This window comes from Balaenoptera borealis (genome assembly GCF_965194805.1).
Source record: "Balaenoptera borealis genome assembly, chromosome: X".
Classification (NCBI taxonomy): Eukaryota; Metazoa; Chordata; class Mammalia; order Artiodactyla; family Balaenopteridae; genus Balaenoptera; species Balaenoptera borealis.
The window spans coordinates 118,972,128-118,994,237 of NC_138881.1; the positions used below are offsets into that span (position 1 = coordinate 118,972,128).

Genomic DNA, 22,110 nt, shown 5'->3' on the forward strand with positions numbered 1-22,110 from the left:
AATCCTTACAACAATCATATGAGGTGGTGATTGTTATTCCAAAATTTTAGATAAGGAGATGGAATGTGAATTTAAGACATTTTCTCAGAGTCACAAATGTAATTATTGCAGATAGAAACTGAACACGTATCTGTTTCAATTCAAAGCTCACTTTCTGCTTTAACTCAGGTTACTTATTCAGGAAACTTCTGTATAAAACTGAAGAAGGAAAGTTGGGGAATTACAGATATTAGTCAGAAAATCTCTGGGAAGAGGTAGGCGGTGAGTGTGGAAGTAAGCAAGAAACTTGAATTGGCAGAAGTTTTCCAGGTGGACATGTGTGAGGGGAAAAAAGCAAAAGGAAGGGAAAGGGGAGCAGAAAACACCAGCCAAAGCACTGAACTAGGAATGACCACACAGTGAAGCATCAGAGACCTGGTCTTCAGGAACCCACTGCCATATTGAAAGATGCATAGCACTTCTCATTTTTAGAATTGTGACCCAACTTCAGTCAGTGAACCTCTGGGAAACTCCACTGGGATGTGGCATGGTTCTGTGGGTGATTTGTTTCTTCCAGTTCCACCTCTGCCCAAGTTTTTAATTAGCTGAATGCTCCTAGAAATCTGTGAAAGTGTAAACAGGTTGCAGCATAATATATGTGAAAGCAACTTCCAGCTGTGAAAAGCTTACCTACTGGGCAACGAGCTTTCAGGTTGTTGCTAAGTACAGTGCAGTTCCAGTTCTGAAGCCCTGCTGGAAGGTTGCCGCTGCAGATGTGTGTGTCAGCAAACAACTGTTGCATCTCCCAGCAGGAAGCTACCTGAATCACAATGCCCATTGGAAGCAGCACTGTCCTGGGACTGAGCTTCATGGGGATCTGATTGTAGTCTAAGATTGTCATTTCATATCCCTATTGTATCCTTTGATGGCATGCCTTAATGAGTTGATTCAGGACCAAAATTATGGGAAAAAACTGTTACTAAAAGCAACGAGTTCCCACCAATATGTTTGATCCAATCTCTATACTTTATATAAAGGAAACAGAGACTGACATTCATTCATTCATTAAAACTTTTAAATCTCTCTCCATTTCAAAAACTGTGGTAATCACTGAGACCAGGATATAAAAATTAATAAGATAGTCTATGCTTATCATCAATTACAGTGTAGAAAGAAAGATAGTATATCTCGATATAATAGTATAATGCCTTGCTTCTGAAAAGAGTGCCTGCGGACATATTCTCAGGGTTCAGAGATGAATCTATCAGATTGTGAGTGTGCAGATGTGTAATTCTTCAGAAACTTAATAAGTAATACAAGCCTATTTGGATATCTGGAAGTCTACTTTATTATAACATATGTTATATATTATATATGTTATGTTATGATATGTTGGACTATAACATATTATAATATTATAACTTGAAATTTCAGAGCCCAGAGTTCTGTTTTTGTTTTAAAGGAGGTAAGTGCCAGGTTTGTGTTTATGTTTTTAATCAGATTGGTGCCAATTAGTATCCTTTTTGTTGTCTAGTGGAAATGAAAGGAACAGTTTTATGGTACATATAATGAACTCAGGCCCTGCAAAGGCCAAATCATAGCATGATGTGATGTGCAAACAAAAGTGTGATAGGAGAAAAGTCACGGGAGAATTCAGTCATTACAAAGCTCAAACTATTTGACAAGGTACTTTATATAACTGTAGATTAGTTCTGAGATGTACTTTGATTTCCATACGATAACACCATTGCATTAAATTATTTGAACTGTGTATTTATGTGCTTAAATTGTATTTTTTGGTAATAGCATATACATGATTTTAGGTTTGGAAATATTTGAGTAGCATGATAAAAATCCTTTGTTACATAACAATTTTTCCTTTAAAAATGGTCCATATATTACCTAAATATTGGAAATCATTGTTATCCTATTATCTATCCTGCCTGCCTCCACCCCCCAAGTGCGCTGATAAAGATCACGTGATGTTGATCTCCTAATATCCCAGTTTTATGGCCTCTCACTAGTCCTCATCTTTTTTGAGTTTTTGGAGGTATTTGATACTGTTTTATATTTCCGACTCCTTGAAACTCCTTTTTCTTCTGACTACTGAAAAATTACTCTTGTCTTTTCTTCTGCCTCTCTGGCCGTTCTTTCTTATTTTCCTTCTGGAATTATTATTCTTGTCAGTCTAATAGGTATTGACATGTCTGAGAGTTTTTCCATAGTTTCTTTTTATTTTTATCACCTCTTACACTTGACATGGGTAAATGCTCCTAATGTTTCAATTACTATCTATAGGATAATGACAAAATATAAATAATGTAGCCAAATCTCTCTCTGAAGCACTTCTATAACTACAACTCTCTACTGGGAATCTTCACCTAGATGGTCCATAGCCTTCTCAAATTCAAGATGTATAAAACTGAACTCATCAGCTACATACACACACACTCGCAACCACTCCTCAACTCCTTCTTACTTTAGTGTCCCCCATCTTGTGAATGGCAGCCATTTTGCATTCCTTATCTATTTTTACCATGTATCCAAGTCAGAAATCTGCAAGTATACTTAAGAAGCTATGCTTAGTCAGATGCAAGCAGACAGCAACTTCATTCTTTCTTTCCATTTTCTATTTCAAGTTTACACATATAACTTGTTTTAATACCTGCAGATAAAATAGTTGGGCAGCTCCAATTGGTTTTTCACTGACTTTCAAATTCTTGTGAGAACAGGATTAATTTATGGTTTTGTTTATTTTGCTCACTGCTATTTGCCAGATGAGTTTTCTCTCGTCTTTTTGCTGTCTAGTGGTTCACTCTTTTTCTGGGATCACCTAGCTCTCCAATAGTCCTTTTGGGCAGAGTCCCTACCCAAAGGGCTTAGTCTGCCTGTCTTCCTGTGGACTCCCCATCAGGCCCACAGGAAAAAGAATTCCATGTTTTTCACCATAAACTCTAGAAGTACAAGCCATTCACTATGCAGCCCTATGTCTACATTCTGCAGAAATGCGGATGAACTTAAACCATAGCTTTTTTACTTCCAACTTTTCAGATGTGAGTCAGATAACAAACCCTGAATCCCTTAAAACTCCAGGGAATGCATGTCAAATTCTTCTTGAAGCACCCCTCACTTGATTTGAGGTAGGTGGAAGCTTGCTCCTCTCTTCACCCATGGGAAGCAAAACATATCCACAACTCTGTCCAAATAAATCTGAATCCCTGGCTTCTTCAACCTTCCATGAATTCTTAGCCTTTTCTTAAGAATATGGTTGGCGGGTTATTGCTGGCAGAATCAGTTTGTGGCTATCCCTTGACAAGTGCTGTTAAAATGACTAGTGTCTGTCTTTAAAATATTGCTTTTATTTTTATTTGACAACTATTGCTTTCTCCTCAAGTTTTGATGACCCTTCTGAAATTCATTGACATTAGGATAATTCAAATATGACTTCTTATAATGCAATCTTGGCATTCCCTTTCCCTTATCCCTGAAAGCAATATCTTATATTTTATGCCCAATTAGTCCCCTATTCCTTCATTGCTAACTTTTAATATCTAACATTCATTCATTCTCATATCCTCTCTTTCTTACACTATTTCCATATTCTAACTTACTCACTTATCTCCACTGATACCATCTTCTTTCTATATACTAATTGCAAACTACCATCCACATATCAAATTGGATGGTGTCTTCAAAATGCTGGTTTGGTCATATCAAATAACTCTCAGCTTACATGCTATACTCAGAATTCCTTGAAATAGTATATGAAGCCTTTTATGATCTAACCTATGCTTCCACCTTACGCCTTCTCTCTTATCCTAAATTTTATGAAGGTTCCATCCCAAAATCTGATATGTCAACCATACTGAAACACCTGCACTTCCTGGAATTATCTGTTTGAAACTGCCTTGATTTTACCTATACAATTTCTTTTTTCTAGAATGTCCCTCCCTCCCACACCATCCCATTTCATCTACAATCTGGTTGAAAAACTTGCATTCATCTTTCAAAACTCAACTCAATGATGACCTACTCTACAAAGCCTTTCCTGATCTTTCCAGAGGCTTATGAATTTATCTATTATTATTAGAGGCCCCCCCCCCGTGTTATTATGGAAGGGCTGTCACTACCATAAGTTGTCATTAACAGTCTCCAGTCACATACCTGATTTAATCTATGTTGACTCCTATTCTCAATCTAAACATGGGTCGCGCTATCAAATATCATGGATGTTTGAATTAGGAAATTTGGAGGAATATTTATATTGTTTTGCTTGGCATGGTACCCAGAAGCGTTTTTTCCAATATGTTGGCAAATTCGTAGGGTAAAAATTGCTTTAGTTTCTTCCTTATAACATCCTACTAGAATATAGCAGAGCTCTCTGTCCTAATTTGCTCAGTCCCCTCACTCATTGCTTATCTCCCACCTTTGTAACAGAATAACATGGATCTTCAATTATTTTATAGGTTCTATTACTAAAACAACAAGTCCAAATCTACATATATTTATCTCTCTTAACCCATATTGATTACTAATTCCACTTTTTTTTTTTTAACAATTATCATCAGCAAATTCAAAGATATAAGATACCTAAATGAAATGGATGAAGCAGATATGGAGCCTATATGAACCAACTGCATTATGACAGAAAGCAGACTGTGAGGTCCTCTCTAGGTTCTGTTACAATTACCTGGCACAGCCTAATATCCAATGAGATCTGCTGCTTATTGTCAATGGTTATTATTACAGACAGCTGTGCATGGTGCTCCAAAAACAAAAACAAATAAATACTTATCAACACATCACTATCTTCTATAGCTAAATTGTAGCACTACTAACAAATGTGACAAAATCTTGGAAAATGTTAGAAGACTAAGAAGGAGTCAGTAGTTACTGCTCAACAGTGCAAGTAGATAAGGTGTGTCGTGGTTACATTTTTGTGGCAGCAGTGCTTTGGGTAAGATTAAAAATTTCTGGGTATATTCTGTTAGAATTACTTGTAATTTGTTATGAAGAGCATTATCTTGTTAATGGAGCAATTTTTCTTAATTTACTTAATTTTTGAATAGATAATACATTCCCATATTCATTTATTCAGGCTGCTATAACAAAATACCGTAGATTGGATGGCTTAAGCAATAGACATTTATTTTTCAGTTTTGGATGCTGAGAAGTCCAAGATCAATGTGCCAACCAATTTGATCCCTGGTGAGGACCCTCTTTGGGGCTTGCAGATGGCTTCATTCTTGCTGTCTCCTCACATGACAGAGAGCAATCTCTCTCTCTCTGTTTCTTCTTATAAAGCTATTAATCTCATCATGAGGGCCCCACCCTCATGACCTCATCTAACCCAAATTACCCCTAAAGGCCCCATTTCCAAATACCATCATGTTGGGAGTTAGGGCTTCGACACACAAATTTGGGGGTACATAATTCAGTCCATAGCAATCCCTATGGTTCAAAATTTTAAAAGGATAAAGGGCTATACAGTAAGATGCTTTTCTATTTCCCAGCTATTTACATTGTCTCTTATACAAGCACTATTAGTTCCTTATATATTGTGTAGAGATATTTTACCCATATACAAGCACATATAAATATCTTTCCCATTTATACATGAATGCTAACATACTATATACACTATAGTTCACTTTCCTTTTTTCAGTTAACAATGTATCTTGGCAACCACTTCATATTGGAATACAAAGAACTACCTCATTTTTTTTTATATAGCATAAAATTCCATTGTTGGTTGTACTACAATTTATTTATCCAATCCAATTTATTGATTGATTGATTGGTGTTTTGTTTCAAATGTGTTGCTATTAGAAACAATGCTTCATTAAACAAACTTATTCAAATTTTATTTACATATGTGGGAGTATATCTGTAGTATAAATTTCTGAAAGGGAAACTGATAGGTAAAAGGATACATATTCATAATTTTAACTAAAATTCTAAAAGTACCTTTCACAAAGGTTGTGCCAATTTACATTCCTTGAAAACATAGTATGTTTTTAAAATTTTGAATATTTGCTGATCCAGTGAGAGAAAAAATAGACTTTTAATGTAGTTAAATATAGCTTGATGCAGTTTAAATTTTCATATTATAAGTACATTATTTTTTTGTTTAAGATCTATTTTTATTTCCTTTACTGTTAATTGTCTATTCATATTATTTACCCAATCTGATGTACTGATGTTCTTTCCTTTATAAAATAATCACATTTCTTTTTCTTAGTTTGATGTTTATCTTTTGGATTTGTTTATGATGGATTTTGACACCTATTTCTTATTAGTAATATATATTTAAATATATAAATTATTTATTTGATGGCCTATGAGTTTATATGAACATTAGGAATGACTTTTCCACACCAAAGCTATAAAAGATTTCTCCCATAGTTTATTCTAGGGTTTTCTTTTTTTGTTTGTGTACTTGTTTATTAGTTTCACCTTTTAAATTGAAAACCTGACCCATGTGGTAGTGGGCCTCTAAGATAGTCCCCACTTCCTGGTATTTATATTCTTATATAATCTTCTCTCATACTATTCCAACGTTGGTTTGTGAGAGCAGTAGGAATTAACAGAATTGATAGTATGTTACTTCTGAGTTTAGGTGATAAAAGATACTGCAGCTTCTGTCTTGGTTGTTTGTTATGTCTCAGATCATTTGATCTGGGGGAAGCGAGGTGCCATGTGATATTCAGCCTTCAATGTTTCCTTTCTTTTCTTGAAAGTAATACATTCTATATCCCTAGATGTATTTAAGCAGAAATTATACGGTCATTAGTTAAATGTTATCAGTTCAGTATGTTTTCTGATAGGTCTATTTTGAGAATGTTTGCAACTCTGACTTTCTATAATATTCCAATATGTAATGTTATACATATTATATAATGTATAATAATATACATTATATATAATATATAATAATACAATTATAAAATTTTAAAATATATTAGCATATATAATAAATATAATAATATACTGTAATATAATATAATAATTATAAAAGTTAAAAATATGATATTAGCATTACCAGAGCTCAAGACCCAAACTTCCCCAACTCATAATCATGCCAACCAAATAAAGGGGGTATTTTTGTTTGTGGATATTTTTTTTTTCCAGTATGAATCTCATGTCTCAAAATCCTATTAGGAGCTTCTGCTCTTGCTTAGAATACAGAAAGTTACAAGAGAACATTGCTCCTTCCCCAACAATATGAACAAGCAATTTACAAAACCACAAGTTTAAAACTCCGTCAGAGAGTTCAAAAAGTAACAAAGAAACCTAAAAAACTAAAATACAAATTCTAATGTTCCAGTCAAAAAAAAAAAAAAAAAGAAAAGATACTCATGACTTTTTTATATTTGACAGTTGATTGGGAGGAGGAGAAAGTTTTCACAGATTCTGGTAAGAGGAAAACAGCTGAACTGTTCACAAATATCTAAAGGCTGAGTGATTTAGATTTGTCCAATAAAACTTTTTTGTGATGATGGAAACATTCTATGTCTGCACTATCCAATATTGTAGCCACTAGCTATTCATGGCTTTTGACAACTTGAAACGTGCCTAGTATGACTGAGGAACCAAATTTTTAGCATAATTTAATTTTTATATATCCACATGAGGCAAATGGCCATCATACTGGATGACACAGGTTTTAAATCTCTAGGATCTCCATAAAAATGATATATTACCCATCAAAAACTATTTCCCATAGATTCAACAAGTATTCACAAGAAAAACTGGGCTTGGGTCAGGAGATCTGTTAGAACACCCCCTGTGAGAAAAACCCACTGGTACTCTGGGAATTAATCTGAGTATGAAGCAATGGTTATCTACAAATGCTGGAGGGGTAGAAGAGGGTGAGAAGCCCCCTCTACAAGGGATAGGCAAGTGGGTCCTCCTGAAGACTGAGAACAGAGCAGATATATGAAAAAAACAAACAAACAAAAAAAACCCCACCAGGTACTAAGACACAAATCCTGCCAAAAAAAATCCGATTCTTGCATCAAACACTTTCAAGCAAGTAAATTGAATCTCAAAAGTCAAAACCCAGGCAAGACCCAGCTTAAGCAGAGGCTAATAATTCAAAACTCAGCACTAATGGCCTGATTGGATAAGAGGCATACCTTTTCTTTGGTCTAAATATTATTTGCATTAAAGGACACTAACCTCTCACAGTAAATATCCAACATTTCAGAAAAAAAAACTATACCCAAAGAGTAAGACAAAGTGATCCATCATCAAAAGAAGAAATCATTTATATACTCAACCCAGAGATTCTTCTATATATTATGAAATTATTCAAGGGATATTTTAAAATATCTAAGAAAAATATGTCAGAGTATCTAGTGGGAAGAGTGTACAACATGCTTAAAGAATTAAGGCATTTCAGCAGAGGGCAGGAAACTATAAAAATGAGTCAAATGAAAATACTAGAAAGACAAACTATGTTACTGGATATGGGGAATGCTTTCAATAGGTTTATTAACTGGAAAACAGAAGAAAAAGCAGTGAAATTGAAGGAAGGTCAATAAAATTATCCAAAGTAAAATACAAGGAGGGAAATGAGAGAAAATAATGGAATATAGCATGAATACCATGTGAGACAATATTACACAGTCTAATGTATGTATAATTGGACTAGCAGAAGGAAACAAGAGTGAAAATGGAGTAGAAGAAATATTTGAAGAGATACTAACCAAGCATTTTTCAAAATTTAAGACATCTATCCACAGATCCAAGAAACTCAGAGAAAGCCAAGCATGATGAATACGAAGAAATCAAACATCGTATCATCATAGTCAAATTATTGAAAATTGAAGACAAAAATAAAAGATACTTTGATGGCATCTAGAGACAAAAGACACCTTAAATAAAGAGAAACAACAAGAAGTCATGTGTCATCTTTATTAACCGAAACAAAGGAGTACAGGAAACAATGAAGGGAAATCATTTACATGCTAAAATAAATAATAAACCACCAGCCTAGAATTGTATATCCAGGAAAATTGTCTCCAGAAGTGAAGGAGAGAGTGAAAATAGCTAGTGAAAAATAGCTAGTGAAAATACCTGAAATCATTAATTTTCAGTAGAGTTAAGCTACAAGAAATCCTAAAAGAGATTATTTAGGCTAAAATAAATGATACCAGATAGAAATCTACTTCCACAGGAAGGAATAAAGACGATCTGAAAGAGTGCATATGTCAGTGAATATACATGACATTTTTATAAATTAGTGCTATTATATGTAAAATATATTATTTCTGTTACATACACACATGTACATATTTTTAAAAAGACTTCACTGTTAAAAATAATGTAATTTGTGATTATATCATATGCAGAAGCTAAATACTGATATATAACTAATAGGGCATAGAGACTAGGAGGGGTAATTAAAAACACATAATTGCAAAGCTCTAATATTATTGGTGAAGTAGGATAATGCTGAAAGGTAAGCTATGATAAAATAAAGATACATATTATACTCTACAGACTATCTAACAAACATATACACATTACATGTGCCTGTATACACACACAAACATGAAAAATATAATGGAATACTACAAGATACTTGATTCACCTCTCGCAGTGAAAGCAGCAAAGGAGAAACAGGCACAAGAAGTCAGGTAGTACTAGTGAAAATAAAACAAGAAGAGAGTAGACTTAAACCCAAGCAAATCAATTATTATATTAAACATGAATAGACTAAAGATTTCAAATAAAAATCAGAGATTGTCAGAATGAATAAAAAAGCAAGAACCAACTATATGTTGATTATAAGAAACATATTAAATACAGAGAAACATACAGGTTAAAAACAAAAGGATGGGAGGGTATGTATCATGGAAATACTAAGCATAAGAAAGCTGGTATGGCTATATTTGCAACGGGCATAAGACTTCAAGATGAAGAGGCTTACCAATATTAAAGAAAAGCATTTTGCAATGTTAAAAGGGTCAATTCATTAAGAAGACAGTTATCTTACTGTAACAACAAAGCTGTAAGATACATCAAGCAAAAATGACAAAAGTAAAAGTAAAACATTGTTAAATCCATGATTATAGTTAGAGATATTGATAATCTTCTCTTAGTATTAATAATTAATAGATCAAATACACAGCAAATCAGCAAAGATACAGAAGACACAAATGACGCTATCAATGAAGCTGACTTAATTTACATTTATAAAATACTATGCCTGACAACTGCTAAGTGTAAGTGCTAAATAAAACTGCTAAGATACACACAGATCAATCACAACAATAGAATATATATAGGCTGTTAAACAAGTCTAAATAAACTTAAGTGGATTTAAATCTTATATAGTATTTTTCCTCATTAAACTTGTGAGGCAAAAGAAGCCAGACACAAAAGAGTACATGCTGTATAATTCTGCTTAAATGAAGTTGAAAACAAATGAATCTAATCTATGGTGATACACTTCAGACTAGTTGTTGTTTGGGGTGGCAGGGTGAGTGGTGATGGCCTGCAAAGGATCATAAAGGAACATTCTATGGCAATAGAATAGAACCACCATAGCTCGGTGGTTTGTGACCATCTAGAGGGGTGGGATATGGAGGGTGGGAGGGAGGGAGATGCAAGAGGGAAGAGATATGGGGACATATGTATATGTATAACTGATTCACTTTGTTATAAAGCAGAAACTAACACACCATTGTAAAGCAATTATACTCTAATAAAGATGTTAAAAAAAAAAAGAACAAAATGTGGAAAAACAAACACTTAACAAAAACTAATCCATTAACATATGTGTGTGGGGAATGGAGGGGGAGGATAGATTCAAACATGAAAGACGCTTATAAGAAGCCAGTGTGATATCAAATTCTCCATGTCATTTAATAAGCAGACTACCCACGACTGGGTGTCTGACCTTTTGACCCAAGTAACTCATAACTGAAGTGTTTGCTAGATAATTTTCATCCAACAACAAGGCTCCACCTTCATGACCTTAGCACCTCCCTAAGACCCCACCTCCCAATACCATTATCTTTAGGGGTCAGGCTTTCAACGTATGAGTTTTAGGTGGACACAAACATTCAGATCAAAGCAATGTGATACCACTTTCCTGTACTTATCCCCAAAGACCATGCCCTTTGAGAGCTGGCCTTTGTTCACACCGAGCCTTCATTCTGGAATACCTTGTTCCAACTATAAAGATACTACTACTCCCTAAAGGCTTCTGCATATTTGTATTGTCATCTTCAGTAAAGAAGGACAGAGATCTTACCACTATACTAGACATGTTTATAATAAATAATTTCATGGATTCTCACAAAAACTCTGTGAGCTCTTATTTCTGCACTTTACGTAAGAAGAAACTGAGTCTCAAATAGGTTAAGTACCTTGCCCAAAGGCACACAACTAATTCATGTAGGAATCAGCAGCTACCATGTCCAATTCTGTCTAACTCCAAAGCTTGCATTCCTTCTATTCTTCACAGTGTTGTCTCTAAAGTGCCATACTCATACTATAAAAAACATGTTTTTTCCCCTCTGTAATGTTAAGTGGAATCAAGCAACTAGTTCTAGAGTGTCCACTCCTGTGCTAAGCAATGGCAAGAGAACGTTAAAAGAAACTGTGTTTATCACCATCCTCCTCAAGATAGGTAAAGCAAGTTATTTATCTAGTAGACCCTGACTCCATAGTAGCTTGACCAACTGCCCCAGTTTGAGCGAGATTGTCCAGTTTGAGCACTGAAAATCCCCCATCTCGTGAAACAACTCAGTCCTGGGCAAACTGGAAGGAATGGTTGTCATAACTCTTCCAGCAGAGTAGAAACACCTTGAAATATATTTTTTTTTTTTTATTTATGGCTGTGTTGGGTCTTCGTTCCTGTGCAAGGGCTTTCTCTAGTTGCGGCAAGCTGAGGCCACTCTTCATCGCGGTGCGCGGGCCTCTCACTATCGCGGCCTCTCTTGTTGCGGAGCACGGGCTCCAGACGCGCAGGCTCAGTAATTGTGGCTCACGGACCTAGTTGCTCCGCGGCATGTGGGATCTTCCCAGACCAGGGCTCGAACCCGTGTCCCCTGCATTGGCAGGCAGATTCCCAACCACTGCGCCACCAGGGAAGCCCACCATGAAATATTTTTAACGCTCATAATATGACCAATTAAGTAGGAAAGGGGGGGCAAACATCAATATTTATTTTTAAGTTGCTAGAATTAGGAAACACTGTTCAAAAGCAGTGGTTCTTTTTGAACCAACAGCATACACATCACCTGGATACTTGCTAGAAAAGCAAATACTCTGACCCTACCCCAGACCTAGGAAATCAGGGGCTCTGGGGCTGTGGCCCTAAAATCTGTGTTTTAACAAGCCCTCTGGGTGATGCTGATGTGCACTCAAGTTTGTGAGTCACTGCTCTAAAGAAATGACAGGAAAGCACCTGTCCCCTCCCAGTGTCTCAAGTGCCATCTCCCGTGAACTCTGCTGTGGTCAGCCTGCCGTCACACTGCTGCTTTCCTTTGTCAGCTCCTACATGCCATTTCAGTCTCCTTTTGCACTTATTTGCCGCTGCTTTGAATATGAATAATAACAACATTGTGACATGTTTATAGATTAGTAAACCTTTCATAAATTTCAGTGCCTCTCAGAATTTTTTTCCCACTGAAATACCCATAAAGTAGAGGTGAGGGAAAGCACATCCCCCCAGGCCTCCCGGAAGTGCTGCCTGAAGCAGCCCACTACAGAAACAGAACGTGATTGAAGCTTCGTATTTTAGCCTCAAAATTCACGTGGACCTTTTGTTTCTACCTCTTAATATATTCATGTTTGTTTTATTATAAAAATTATTTCTTCGCATTTTCAAGTAAACTTGACTTTGCAAGAGGACCTTTGTCCCCAGTTTGGGTTGGCTTTTTGTTTCATGACCATGGGGTGCACATATTTCCGGCTGCAAAACACAAGAGAGGTTACTCCATTTCATTCTCACAATGCCCCTGAGAAGTGTTAAACCTCACCATTACTAAAGAGGATACGAAGGATCTGAAAGGTTAAGTCAGGGGTCCTCAACCCGAAGGCCACGGACAGGTACCGGTCCTCGGCCTGTTAGGAACCGGGCCGCACAGCAGGGGGTGAGCGGCGGGCGAGCAAGCCAAGTGTCATCTGCCGCCCCCCATCACTCGCATTACCGCCTGAACTATCCCCACCCCCGACCCCACCCGCAACCCCGGTCCGTGGAAAAATTGTCTTCCACGAAAACGGTCCCTGGTGCCAAAAAAGCTGGGGACCGCTGGGTTAAGTAGTGTGCCCAAGGTCCCAGAGTGGAGAAATGTCTGAATCGGGCCTGTATGACTAAAGGTCTGCTTCTTTCCTCGCTCATGTATTTATCTGACGTTTTGGCCTATAAACTCCTGAATGACAAGGACAAGGGCACTATTTTATATTCTATATGCAATATAATGTAATACTTCATACAGTACCATATATATTATATGAATGAATAAAAGTGTATTAGTAATTTAAGAAGTTGACTGTTTTTTCTTTTTATTCCCTTATACTTTGCAAATTATGGAAATATTTGTAAGGACCTTTTCAGCTCCACAGATATGGGTTAAAATGCAAAACAGAGTCATGAAAAAGACTGTGGGTTTTGACTATTAGATTAAGTACCTATGAGTATTAGAATTCAATACCCCACCATGGCCACCCCCTCCCACAGGCTCCCTGAGACAAACAGATGTATGAGGTTCTATGGCAAAGGACAGTCAACTACCAGTGTAATGTGAGCCTGGCTTATATCCAAACACAGATTCAGGGAATGTGGGCACATGGTTTAGGTCCAAACTCAAATCCTAGGATCTTACCAAACTCTAGCACTGCCAAGAAAGCATAAGACAGCCAGGGTGGCCCAATAGAAAAGAAGGCTCTAGTTCACTGTACCACTTTAGACATAAGGAAAGATGATTTAGAAGAGAACAGGGGGAATATGTGTATCACCTTTTAACACAGCATCCCTGCTAACTGGTAAAGAGTCCAATTCTCGGCCGCTGAATCTAACTGAAGATCTGTATTCATTGAAGAAGGAATTTGGAAATGAGAGAGAGGTACTGAACTTTCTCCATCACCTGCCCCCAACTCTCATTTGGAATACTGGAGTTAAAAATAAATATTCATTCTATATTTAGGCAGGCAGCCTAGAATAAAATAGTACTTCTCAAAATGTTTTCTTAGGAGTAAAGGGTTCTCTTGTCAATTAAATTTGGGAAACCCTGCGCTGTACGGTTTCTTTACTGAAAGTCTTGTTCGGGGTGCTTAAAATACTGTGAGCATCAGGAATCTTAAATAAAGGTCACGATATGCAACCTTTTCAAAACCTATTTGGCCAACAAACATTTTTCCCCATTGAAACACCCATTTTACCAAATACATTGTAGGGATGCCAATATAGAGGAAAAGATAATGGGATTTGGCATTGGAGAAACGTCATTTCACTTCATGCTACAGCACTTACTAGCTGCATTAACATGATCTGATCATGTAATACATCAGAGTTTCTGTTTTCTCATATGTGATGAAAGGATAATAATCCCAACCATGCAGATTCATGAAGGTCTTATGAGTTGACAGATATAAATTGTCTATAGGATTGTGCTTCATTTTAGAAGTTGCTCAACAAGTGGTACTTCCTTCCCCTCTCTCTATTATTTCCATATGCCCTTGCTTTGGCAAGTGTTTGTAAGTACCAAGTCATGGAAGAATTTAGTCGATTAACTGAAAACAATCAGTCAAATATATAACAAGGTAATGGAGAAAGCTAACTCTCCAGATGATGGAATACTCAGTTGTGTGTAATGCTGTGGTACTGCATGCAACCCTTTCTCAGTTATTACCACTGGTCTGGGAGAGCTTTCAAAGGTTGAAACTCAATATCTGTGAGTCGTTTCTGTTCTATTATATACATTCGTTTTATTTTTTAGATTCCACATATAAGTGATAACAGACTATTTGTCTTTCTCTGTCCGACTTATTTCTCTCAGCAGTATACTCTCTAGGTCCAGCCACATTGTTGCTAATGGCAGAATTTCATTCTTTTTATCACTGAGTAACATTCTATTGTATATATATACCACATCTTTATCCATTCATCTGTTGATGGACACTTAGGTTGCTTCCATATCTTGGCTACCGTAAACTGTGCTGCTATGAACATTGGGGTGCATGTATCTTTTCGAATTAGCAGACTCACAGATATAGAGAACTAGTGGTTACCAGTGGGGAGAGGGAAGGAGGTAGAGGCAAAATAGAGGCATGGGATTAAGAGGTACAAACTACTATGTATAAAATAAGTAAGCAGTTAGGATATATTGTACAGCACAGGGAAATATAGCCATTATTTTGTAAAACTTCAAATGAAATATAATCTGCAAAAATACTGGATCACTACGTTGTACACCTGAAACTAATATAATATAGCAAATCAACTGTACTTCAATTAAAAAAAAAGGTTGAAACTCAGAAAAGTGGCATGTAACTCAGTGAAAAAGTTGACTTTTATTTTTACTCTGCCAATGTTTATGGGTATATTAGGGAATGTCTCCTCTGATTTATGCAAAATAAATTTTGAGCTGCTATATTATATCCTGGAAGCAGACACCAACCATTTACTGTTTACAAGAAAGTATTACTTCAAAGAAAGTCAGAGCTAGACCAGTTTGGGGTTTGCATTAAGTAAGTAGTTTAGGTCAAGTGTTAGAAGCAAAGAAATCATATCCGATCTAAGTAGGACCCTCCATTTTGGAGAAAGTTTAGGTTTGTAAAGAGTTTTTCCTCCAGCCAACTTTTCCGTCCAAAAGATTCAGCAGTACTTTCTTTCATCAAACAATGAAAGGCCAATACTGTAGTAAAGAGTCTTGAAGCCTTTTGTCCCTCCATCCTGAGTGAGTGAAAGATCTAGCAATTTTAAAGTTGAAGCTCAGGACTGGCCGTATTTAGGGGACACTTTTGGGTTGCAATGCCTGGGGTTTAGGATATGAGTTGATGTTTCTCAAGGTATGGTCCCTGGACCAGCAGCATCAGCCACACCCCTTGGACTTGTTAGAAATGCATATTCTTGTGACTTTCTCCAGACCTATTACATCCGGAAATCTGGAGCTGGAGATGATAAGCAGAATTTTGTGTTTTAACAGGCCTTCTAATTCTGATACATGCTAAAGTTGGAGAACCACTGATTTAAATATTGCACACGTGTGTGTGTACAAAAGATGCTCCTAAAGAATAAGGTTCTTGGAGTGACATCAGCAAGATGGTGGAACAGGAGATCCCCATTCATATCCTCCACAGCAACAATAATTCGGCAGCCATCCACAGACAAAAGTGTCTTTGGGGGAGCTTCAGGAACCAGGTAGGGGGTTATAAAACACCAGTGGAGCCCAAAACTGAGCAGGGCCATTTTGAGAAGGCAGGCCCACACCAGGTAGCAGGCTCACCAACCGTGGTCCCAGCTACAGATACAGAAACAGCCCTGTCTCCCCCTGGACTTGGCTATGGCTGCGTTTGGCCTTGGTCCTGCTATCAGCACCATCCACCAGGGAACCTGGAAGGAGTCACACCTGACTATGCCTCCAGTAACAGGCCTGCCAACTTTGATTTGACTGTGGATACTGAAGCAGTCCTGTATCTCAGTTCCAGCCCCCTTCCAGCCACGGCTCAAGAGAAGTCCTATCAGTCCAAGGACCCACCAGGAGAAACACTATCTGTGCACCCAGAGGCGGGCCTGCCAAACTTGGTCCAGCTGCAGATCTTGAAGCATCCCTGTAACTCAGCTGCAGCCCCTCCCAGCTGTGGTCTGGGAAATGGCTTGTCCACACAGGGACTCAGTATCCTTGTGCTTGGAGGCAGGCCCACAACCCCAATCCAACTGAGGATCCTGCAATGGCACTGTAACTCGGCTACAGCCCCTCCCAGCTGTAGCCCAGGAGCGGTCCTAATCACCCAGGGACCTACCCAGTGTCCCAGCAGGAGCTCTACCAAGGGACCTGGAAGGAGTCAAACACATCTGCATACTTGGTAACAGGCCTGCCATGTGCAGACCCAACTGCAGACCCTGAAGTGCCTTTGTCCCAGTGCCAGCCCTACTGACCAACATCCTGGAGGTAGTCCTATTCACCCAGGGACCAGACAGGGTCCATAGCCGCCCAAGCCCCTGGTAACAAGCCTGACAAATACAGACCCCATTGTATATCCAGCAGTATCCACGTTACCCAGCCCAGACCCTGCTCGACTGTGATCCCGTAGGCTATCCCATCAGTCCAGGAACCTGGCATGAGAAGGCCTCTACCTGCTGAAACCAGTATGTAAAGACTGAGAACGGTGTTTACCCATCAAATGCTCAGACCCCAATGCAAGGCTACACAGATCACAAACAGGGAAACGTGATACCACCAAAGGAAACTAATAAAGCCCCAGCAACCAACCTAAAAAAGTAGAGATCTCTGAAATGCCTGACAAAGAATTCAAAATAATCATCTCAAAGGAGCTCAATGAGATGCAAGAGGACACATTATTCTGCCACAGAAAAGAAGGAAATCCTGTCATTTGCAACTTGTATGAACAGGGAGAATATCACGCTAAGTGAAATAAGCCGAACTCAGAAAAACAAATTTGCATGATCTCACTTATTTGTGGAATCTACAGCAGTCAAACTCACAGAAGCAGAGTACAATGGTGATCACCAGGGGCTAGGTGGTGGGGGAAATGGGGAAATGGTGGTCACAGGATATAAACTTTCAGTTATAAGATTAGTAAGTTCTGGGGATCTAATGTACAGCATGGTGTCTAAAGTTAATAATACTGCACTATATATTTAAATTTGCTAAATTAGTAGATATTAAGTGTTCTCACCACAGGATAAAAAATGGTAATGATGTGAAGTAATGGATGTGTTAATTACCTTGACTGTGATAAGCATTTCACAATGTATACGTATACCATATCATCACTTTGTATACCTTAAGTATATACAAGTTTTATTTGCCAAATATTCCCCAACAAAACTGGAAAAAAAGGTTCCTGCACAAATAACTCTCTATTCATAGTAGGGCTGACACATCTGTGTAACCAGTTATACTGCAGGGCAGAGTTGAACAAATTCTATAATGCCATTGTATACAGAGGGCTAGGGAATTCTCTTTAAAGGAAGTAGTATTAGAGCTAATACTCTAGTATGACTTTCTGTGATGATGGAAAAGTTGCCTGCCTGTGCTGTCCAATATGGCAGCCACATCCTGATGTGGCCACTGAGAACCTGAAATGCAGCTGGTGAGATAGAGGACAATTGTTTTTAATTTAAATAGCCATATGTTTCTAGTGGCTACCATATTGGAGAGCCCAGTTTTAGGAATTATAATAATGATATCTCCTCTATACGTCCTCCTCCCCAATACAAAGACAACCTCATGACTTTTCTAATCACTAATCACACAGCTGCATTTGTGAAGGACATTCCTGGGCTCCTTGCTTTTAACTTGCAACTCTTAGAGAAAATTGTTTATGTGGATAAAATGCCCTTGAATTTTTTCAAGTTCCAGAATGCCTTGATATGGCACTGTCTTGGAAACAATACATTTTTGGAGCCAGCCTGGGCTGGGAAATTCAGGATGACAGCATGATTTAAATATCATTATGTTTGTAGCCCCTCAGGTCAGAAGGCCAGGTTATTTCTTAGTTTTTGTATTAATGAGCAGGACTGTCCTTTAACAGATATTCCTTTTAAAACCATCCCTTTTGTGTTCATCTGTACATATAATCCCAAAGGCTAAGTAAAGGAGATAATTAAATTGAGTTAGAACCTGTCTTTTGACTGTCTCATTGAACTTTACAAGATTCCTTTTCAGGATTTGTGGGGTTTTGGGGAAACTGATTGGGGATGGGGCCAGAGACCTGCATTGCTGCCTGTCTCTACAACAAGACAGGTATGGCTTGTACCGGTAGATCCTCCCCTTAGTGGAGAAACAATGCAGTGAGCACTGGCCCCTCTCATCCCTGTAAGTGAAAGCAGTGGCTTCAAAGCCAGTTATGAATAGATGGTGCCTGAACACACTGAAATCTCAGAGATTCAACAACTGGATGATTCTAGCCCCACCCTTTCACAGAGCTGGATGAGCTATGTTAATAAATAGAAATTAGAAATTATATGTTCTCAATGATGTTAATATTTAAAGTATGTTGTCCAAAGTTCTTTCTCAGAAACTTTGTTTAAAAAATGAGACAATCAAGATTAGAGTGGTGAAAATGACATGGCAGATTTAGAGCTCAAACTTTTGTGTGTCCAACTTCAAGTCAACTGCATACAACTATATACTGCAATTGTATACATTGATCCTTAAAGGCAGAACCCCGTTGGATTTAGTTCCTAAATCTCCATAAAGGCAACTTGTGTGATTGTGCCCTAACATAATATCTGCTGATTAGAAATATATTTCCAACCCCCTTTTTCTTTCTCTGTATCTATGTATTTCATCTTCCTCTCATACACTCCTAGAGCTGCATGATACCAGGATAAACCATTCTCTCTCATCCCGTCCCCCAAGCAGAGAACATATTTTTGTGCAGGTAACTATGGTTCACATGGACATGAAAGGCAGTCTTGGAGGAGTAAGTTATCAGCAGTACATGAAGCCAAGCAGGATGATCCTTGGTAGTGGGAGTATGGAGGGAACATTCTAGGCAATTGGCCTTAGTTTATCGGTAATAGCACTTAAGCAAGATTTCTTTACACATTTCTAAGTTCTAACACACTCCACATTAACCTTCAGTTTATGTTATAAATGTACTCATCCTTTGTAATCCATTAGCAGTTAGCCAACCGATATTTATGAAACACTTACTAAGCAATAGTTACCCTGTTAGGTGCTATTGCATTTCATAAATCTGACCAATGAATGTGATTTTAGCACCAAAGGGATGAAAGAAAAAAACAGTGTAGGATTAATATATGTTACCTTTGATGCAGGAGTGTTTCTGGCTGGGGAGAGACTGACTTGGGACCAATTCTAAGTTCTTCTGCTATGAGGGCTGGTGGGAAAGAGATGGAACTAAGACCTGCTATGGGTTGGAAACTGGCAAGCACTTTAGAAATATTGTGTCCTGTAAGCTTCCAACAGCCTTATGAGGTAAATACCATTATGGCCTTCATTTTACAGATGAAGAAACTTAGGCTCAGAAAAATGGTCACTTGTCCAGGATCACAGAGCTAGTGAAGGGATGAAACTGACTGCAACGCATGTGCTTTCAACCACTATGCTCCACTGTCTACTTAGGTGCTCCTGTAATCGCTTCTCCTTTCCAAATACTCTGCCTCTGCAAATTTAGAGGAGTTGTGCTCAGAATCGGTAGGAATGCTTTTGACCTGACAAGGACAGGATATTTTTTTCCAGATCTGAGCAATAATAAAACACATTCTTCATAGCAAAGAGAGGACCTATTCAGGTTGGTTTGAACACAAGTCCAGAGATGAGGCTTTGGGAGACGGCTGAGCACTCCTGACATAAGGATAACAACCATTATCATTTAGAGAACTCTTACTATGTTTCAGAGCCGTTTTATACATTTTCTTTTGAAATCCTCATAATGAACCTGTGAAATATGGATTATTTGTGGACCCATTTTACGGATGAGGACAAAGGCACAGGGAAAAAGAGACTAACTGCTAAGTAATTCCACATTGACTGCGATTTGCTATTCAGTTTTCTGTCTTCTGCATTAGAATAGGAGTTTCTTGGGTAAAGGTCATTCATTATTCTTTTTAGGATCTGCAGCACTGAGCCCAGGGCTTAGCACAAAACAAGCATGCAATAAATGATAATCTTTATTATTATCACTGTAGTGCTAATTCCAAGAATATGAATATAAGGCTGAATGCACCTAAGAGTTTGGTATGTTAATTTTTGCCTAAAGAAATTTATTATCTATAAACATATTCACCACTATTCTAGATAGTAAAGGGAAAGCTATTTCCCTTTTTGGAAGATGGGAGGGAATATATACGGCTATAGCTAAAGTTCATGATAACTTCCTCTTAAATCTTGCCACCTACAATAACATTTTAATAGGTCTTGCTAAACTGTGATCCTAGACATCAGATCACCATGTTTATCACAAACACATTGATGGGAAAAACATGCTCTGATCTTTACCTTTATGAGAGTCCAGAAAATCAGAGAAATGACCTGAGTGTAGGGTAAACAAACTTGAACACAAATAAATGTTTGTAAATTACGGAAACAGTATTGGGTATTGTAAACTTCAGACTGTATACTGTCCATGTTTGATTTGATTACTGAATTCATCCTAAAAAAAAATTGGGGCTTTGGTAAAATATGTGTCTTAACCATGTTATAGTAGATTCAACAGCTGCCTTTTGGTAGATCTGAGAGGTTTTTATGTCCTCTTTTATTTTTATTAAAACTTTTAAAATTTCAAAATAGTTTAGGACTCACAAGAAGTTTTTCCTTCACCAAACTCCCCTCACAGATAATATATTAAATAAACATAAGACAGTATCAAAACCAGGAAACTGATGTTGGCCCAATACTATTAAATCAGTTACTTACCTTATTCAGATCTCACCAGTGTTTATCTGCGCTTTGGGTATGTGCATGTATGTAGTTCTATGAAATATTGTCACATGTCTAGATGCAAGTAATCATCATCAAAATCAAGATTCAGAATTGCCCCATCACCACAAAGAAACTTCCTCATGTTATCCCCCTGTGATGGTTAATTATATGTGTCAACTTGACTAGGTCATGGGGTGCCCAGCTGTCTGGTTAGGCATTATTTCTGGGTCTGTGAGTATGTTTCTGGAAGAGATTAACATCTGAATCTGTAGAATGAGAGCACTGCCCTCCCCATTGTGGTGGGCATTAACCAATCCATTGAGAGCCTGAATAGAACAAAAACCTGAAGAAGAGAGGACGCTTGCCCTCCTGCCTGCCTCAGTGTGGACATTGGTCTTCTTCTGCCCTTGGACTTGGATTTATACCACTGGTTCACCCAGTTCTCAGGTCTTCAGACTCGGATTGGAATTATACCACTGGCCTTCCTGGGTCTGCAAATTGCAGATGGAAGATCGTGAGACTTCTCATCCTCCAT

The 22,110-nt window shown here is 37.8% G+C and overlaps 1 long non-coding RNA gene across 1 annotated transcript; it reads right to left on the reverse strand.

Moving 5' to 3' along the window:
* Positions 1 to 9,921: 9,921 nt before the first annotated feature.
* LOC309620129 lies at positions 9,922 to 20,356 on the reverse strand. The gene is made up of 2 exons (XR_014239433.1): positions 12,094 to 20,356; positions 9,922 to 11,799 (listed from the first exon to the last, which is right to left on the reverse strand). It is a non-coding gene; the product is annotated as an uncharacterized lncRNA (long non-coding RNA).
* Positions 20,357 to 22,110: the final 1,754 nt, after the last annotated feature.